Raw genomic sequence first — 6,744 nt, 5'->3', positions numbered from 1 at the left:
AGAAGAGGAGCCATGAAGAGGGATGCCCTATACTTCCAGACCACAGAGTTCTCAGCATGGAGGACCGTTAGAGTCAGCCCGAGTCCTTCATAACCCGTGGACAAGGATGTGGACTCTCAGATCCCACTTAATTCCCGCCCCAATCCAAGCACCGTTAGTTCTTCTAACATGGCCCTGCTCAGTACTCACCTTCATGAAGAGATCACCGAAGATAGGTGCTACAGCAAATGCGATAAAGAAAGCAGATGGTGCACGGCTATCAATTGTAATAATGTCTCGGGTCTTAAAGGCTTGTATTCAAACAAGCAGCCATCTAAGTGAGTCATCAGCTAAATCCACATTTAAAGATAACAATAACAAAATCCAAATATGATGAAAGGAAAAGTCTCAGAGCCTGTTGTAGAAGACAATGGCGGGCATTGGGAGCCCGAAATCCATCTGCAGAGTGTCTTGTTAGATGAAGCCTCGGCTGATCCCCTCTAGCCACAGTCGAGGGACTCAAACAGCTTTAGCATCAGAGATGATTGTAAACTTGATTATGGTGGGAACTACACTATAATAAGATACTTGGTCAGATGACCTCCCTCTTGACCCAACCTGAATTTGCTCCACCCTCAACTATTTGTCACTTGTCCCACAACATACATTTCTTTTCTGACGTTTTTAATATTGGTGGTAGTCTTTTTCTTACTCTTTATTTTTATTTTATCTTTATGTTATTAATACTGTTTTCTTCTTGCCATTTTTATTTTTATTTTGTTTTTATTGTTTCTGTTGAGTCTCCCAGTTTGTGAAGCACAGGAGAGCTTCATAGTGACAATCACTGGTGCACTGGCTTATCGGGGAACACGGGGGAGTGGGGAGCAGGGAAGGTGAAGGGATTTGAGGAGCAAGCAACTCAGGAGGAGGCAGGGCATATTAGAACTGATTGTGGTGATGTGTATACAATTCATTTTTAAAAGCAATTTAAGTGTATGATAAGTGAATACTACATCAGAAAACTGAAAACAAAACAAACTTCATCGATGGTTGCCACCGGTGAAGGAGGAAGAGTTGCTTAGGGGGCATTGAGTTTATCTTAATGGTGGTGGGATAATTTGTAAAGGATGTCATAGTGGATGTACAGCACAGAGTTTAAACATTGGCACTGAATTATACACGTAGATGTTGTTGGCCTGGAGAATGTTTTGTGTATATGTTTGCCACAATTTAAAAAAATTACATGAGTAACAATTGAGTACAAGGAAGAAAAAATGTTCTAGAATTGATTGTGGTGATAATTGTGCAACGCTTGATGATTGGATTATTGAATTGTATGACATGTAAATGAAATGCCAATAAAACTGAAAAAAATATAAAATATGAGCATAGTCAAGAACAAAAGGTAAACAACTAAATGAAATAATTTCCTGTTAAACAGATGTTTTAAAATTTTACTAGTGGGAAAGAGCTAAGGCTTCTCTATGCAGTGTTAATTTCATTTCTATATTTTTATTTTGTCCCCTAACAGTGTAAATAATTAAAAAGCAGCCACAGTAGGAATGGGGAAGGACATTCAACTTTTATGTCTAACAAGAGTTCCTTGTTGACATTTTTCATTCAATAACACAAGATGAGTCAAATATATTCTATAAAGTACCAGCTGATGAACAATATAGTAAATAGCCACAGGCCTTAGATAGCTTGTAGTTTTTTCACAAGCTTTGTAAATTTCACCAAGTGGTTTGTTTGTTTTTCTACACATATTATTGTCACCCTCAGTTGTAACACATCTTAGCAGATTCTACTTCATATTGTACTGAAATCTTATTTTCCTGCTACTTTGAAAATATGCTTACCTGTAGTTGTTCCACACTGAGTATTCACAGGCCAACTCTTCAGTCACTTCAAATTCAGAATTGATTCATCAAATAAATAATTACTGAGCAGTATCACTAACATCTGTTGAGTCACAAGAGTCAAGGAAAACCATTCTAAATCACTCCCCCCCTTTTATTGTAGAATTGATGTCTTCAACACGTTTGTTTATTCTGAACCCATTTCTAAAGTTGTTGAAACTAAACAATGTAATTAGCTTTCCACTGATTAAAATGTTTTTTCTTGGCTTGACTACCAAATGAACCACTTAGAAACTTCTTTTGGCCTTAACTTTATTTTAATTTTCTAATTTGGTAAAGATATTCTGCCGTGATGAGATACCTTAGTTTAAATTTTCTAATTTTTTCTGGCCACTGCATCCTGTGAATGGAAAATAATGTGATGAGTGCTTAGTCTGGCAATGTTGTCAAATATACTATTATTTTAGAGGAGCTACAGGCTTGCCGTGAGTTGGAACTGACAATTTTCTTTTTTTAACATTTTTCAAAAACTTGCCTATCTGTGTGTTCATTTGTAGATTACTATTTGATACTGCAGGGTTGTGTATGTCATAGTATTTGCCATGGTTTTCTAACTTCTTTGTACCTCCCCATGGTTTCCTTCTTTATGCGTGATTCTCTGCAGTATGTCCCTGTTATAGGTGGTCTTTCCCTTCATCTAGATTAATATGTGGCTATTTTCTAGTTATTTCACCTCCACTTTCCTCCCTCTAATCCCTGGTAACCATCAAATAATGTTGAGTTTTTTTGTTTTTTCAAATGTGTATAAACCTTTCCTTGACTTTTGATAATAGCAGACTTATGCAGTATTTGTCCTTTTTGTGATTAAAATATTTTACTTAATGTAGTATGCTCCAAATTGTGTTAGTTTGGGATGACTAGAGAAACAAATCCAGAGACATCCATATGTATAGAAAGAGCTTTATATAAAAAGTAATTGTACATTAAGCAAACATCCCAGCCCAGTCCAGATCAAGTCCATAAGTCTGATATTAGCCCATATGTCCAATACCAATCTCTAAATTCCTCTTCAGACTCACAAAACACATGCAGTGGTGCTGAATGCAGGAAGGTCACAGGCCAGTGGGTGGAACGTCTTGTGGGTCCAGTGGCATTGTAAGCATCTCAGCACTGGCAGGGGTCTCCACGTGGCTCCTTCAGCTCCAATGCTCTAGTGTAAGCTCCATGTGTCTTCTCAACAGGAATGTATCACAAGGAGTGAATATGTGCCCCACCCCCAGGGAGCTATTTATCTCCTTAGCACCTCCAGATGAGGTCATCAAGCTGTGACCTGATTAACAGCTAACCCCCACCCCTCCACTCTTAAGTCTCAAATTGACAACAGATTGTGTAACTACCACACAAATTAATTGTCTGATGCAAACATAACCCTGACACCAAAGCCAAGCAAAGATAGAATTAGAAAGAGAAAACTACAGACCAGTGTCCCTCATGAACACAGGCAAAAATAATCCTCAGCAAGCCACAGACAGTAGAATATAACACCATATCAAAGATAATGCAGCAAGACTAAGTGGGATTCATAGAAGTTATGCAAGCAGAGCTCAGCATTAGAAAAACCATCAGTGTATCCTCAACACAAATAAAAGAGCCACATGTCATCTATATAGAAAAAGCCTTTGATAAAGTCCAAACCCATTCCTAATAAAGACTCTCCACAAAATAGAAATTGAAGGGAGGTTTCTCAGCATAAGGGAATAGACACAAAATGAACAGCCACTAGTCTTAGTCGAGAGAGAGTGGACGGACGCATTCTCCATGTGGACAAGAAAAAGTAAGGGTGCCCTCTATCACAAATCCTTTTAAACTTGTATTGGAAGTTGTAACCAGGGCATCAAGGCTAAACAGATGTAAGGGCATCCAAATGGATACAAAGTAAGACTACATTTGCTGATAACATACTATCCCTAGAAAATATGCGACTCAGCACAAAAACTAATTGGAAGATTCAGCAAAGTGGCAAGGTACAAGATTAGCATTCAAAAATCAATCACATTCTCTATACCAACATAGGAAATAAAACAATAGCATTTGCAATAGCTTTCAAAAAAGACAAAATAGTTCACAATAAACCTAACCATAGATACAAAAGACTTTTTTTTAATGCAAAACACTAATAGAAGAAACTAAGAGACCTTTATAAATGGAAGAACATACCAGGCTCATGGATAAAAAGGTAGCATTGTGAAAATGTCTCTACCTAGTCATCTATAGATATATAATTCCAATCCAGATTCCGTTGACATTTGTTAAGCAAATGGGAAAGCCAGTCACTAACTTCATAGGGACAGGAAAGAAACCTCAAAATCAATCAACTCTTGAAGACAACTACCAACATAGTGCCCTCTGTGTTGAACACTGCTCTGTCATTTAGTAACAAAAGTTGCCATGTTCCACTGTGCCTTAAACACAACACTTGAAGTCCACTTTTTCCTTCTTGTTTTGTGCACTGGTAATGAAAAACGTGAAGTACTGTGATATGATATGTGTGGCAATTGAAGTGGTGTTTAGTTGTAGTGACGCTGCATTTTGTAGTGTGCCAAGAAGCAGTGTCAAATAATGAGTAACACAGAGGTCTCTGTTGCAGCTACTCAACTCTGCTGTTATAAGCAATGATAGACAATGAATGACTGACTATATGCCAATAGAACTTTTATTTATGGGTACTGAAAGCGGAATTTCACATAATCATTACATGTCAAAATAGTTTTCTTATTTTGATTTAATGTATTTTAACCATAAAAATTTAAAAAGACCATTCTAAGCTTCAGGCTGAAAAAAAAAGCAAGGGGTATATTGGAGTTGCCTTATGGATACCTGTTCTAAGGTATTCTCCAATCACTCAGGAAACCCAGATTTGCCTATTCCTAATTTTAAAAGAAACAGACTATCAGTTGTTCATAGTGAAATTCAGGTTGAAGGTGAAGAAAATGAAAACAAGTCTGCAGGAGCCAAAAGCTTTGAGTTCATCTGACCAGAACTTAGAGACCGTCTCAAGAAGAGAGTTGACGCACTGAACCCTGATGACCAGCAACCAGGGAATGAAAGCGAGAGCAGTCTTCACGGACAAAGCAACGCGTCACTGAAAAGACTGAGAAGAAAGGACAGAGTAGTATCAGAAGAGACTCTGAAACTTGCTTTTGAATATAGAGTAGCTAAAACAAATGGAAGAAATGATGCAATGAAATGAACAACAACAAAAAACCATTTAAGACTCAGTGTGCACTATTGATGTATTCTGTCAGCAAAATATTGTAATAATGCAGGAAACATCAAAGAAGATGGATGGAATATACAGAACACAGTACCAAAAAGAGTTGCTCAACATTGAACCATTTCGAGAGGTGGCATATGTTCATGAACTGATGGTATTGAAGGAAGAAATCCAATTTGTATTGAAGGCATTCATGAAAAACAAGGCGCCAGGAATTGATGCAATTCCAAATGAAATATGTCAACAAGCTGATGCAGTTCTAGAAGCATATATTACTGTATGCCAAGAAATTTAGAAGATAGCTACCTGGCCAACTGACTGAAAGAAGATCCATATTTGTGTTCATAACAAAGGAATATGGCCAAAAGTTAGTCAAACAATCTCATGAATATCACATGCAAGTACATTTTACTGAAGAGAACTCCAAAACAGTTGCAGCAATACATTGACAAGGAGATGCCAGAATTTCCATCAGAGCCCAGAGAGGATGCAGAGTGAGGGATATAACTGCTGATGTCAGCTGGATAGTGAGTGAAAGAAGTGAATAGTAGAAAGATGTTCGCTTGTGTTCCGTTGACTATGAAAAGGCATTCAACTGTGTGGCTTATAATAAACTACGGATAGCAGTACGAGGAAATTTCAGAGCACTGACTACATTGTTCTCATGTTAAATCTGTATGTAGATCAAGAGGCAGTTGTTTGTAGAGGAGGCAGGAGAGTGTGTGGGGTGGGTAACCAAGAGGGTCCTGCATGGTTTAAAATCAGGAAAGGTGTGTGTCAGGGTTGGTTCTCTCACTGTTCTCTCACCATTCAATCTACAGCCTGAGCAAATAAGCAGAGAAGCCTAAGGAAGACTAATTAACAATTTGTGCTAAGCAGATGACATAACCTTGCTTTCATCAAGCAAGGAGGACTTAAAACACTAACTGATGAAGATCAGGAGGATGCAGCCTTCAGTATGGATTACAACTCAATGTAAAAATAAATAATAATCCTCGCAACTGGACCAAGAGCAACATGATAAATGGAGAACAAAGATTGATGTCAAGGATTTAGTTTTGTTTGGATCCACAATTAGTGCTGTCAAGAAAGCAATGATTACATTAGGCAAACCTGCTGGAAAAGACTTCTTTAAACTGTTGAAGAGCAAGGATGTTACTTTGGAGAGTAAGGTGCACTTGACCCTGAGACATGGTATTTCCAATTGCCTCATATGCCTATGAAAGTTGGGCCCTGAATAAGGAAGATCTGAGAAAAATTGATACTTTTGAATTATAGTGTTGACAAAGAATATTGAAAGTACCATGGACTGCCAGAAGAACAAATAAATCTTAGAAGTATAGCCAGAAAGTTTCTTAAAAGCAAGGATAACAAGACTTTGCCTTGCATATTTTGGCCATCTTATCGGGCTCTCCTGATAACCAGATGATGGAAAAGGGCATCATGCTTGGCAAAGTCATCAAAAAAGAGGACTATTGATAAAAATGGATTGACATTGTGCCAATAGGCTCAGCGATCACTGTGGAGGTAGTGAGGAACTGGGCAGTGTTGTCTTGTTCACTCTCATTTCCGGGCCCTCTAGTAGACTGTTCAGTGGAAGGACTGGGCAGTGTTGTCTTGTTCACTCTCATT

Source organism: Echinops telfairi, unplaced genomic scaffold (genome assembly GCF_000313985.2).
Source record: "Echinops telfairi isolate 266 unplaced genomic scaffold, ASM31398v2 ScPeMD7_3533;HRSCAF=4204_0, whole genome shotgun sequence".
Taxonomy (NCBI): domain Eukaryota; kingdom Metazoa; phylum Chordata; class Mammalia; order Afrosoricida; family Tenrecidae; genus Echinops; species Echinops telfairi.
The sequence above is the reverse complement of the archived record's forward strand: the minus strand, read 5'-3'. Positions refer to the sequence as shown.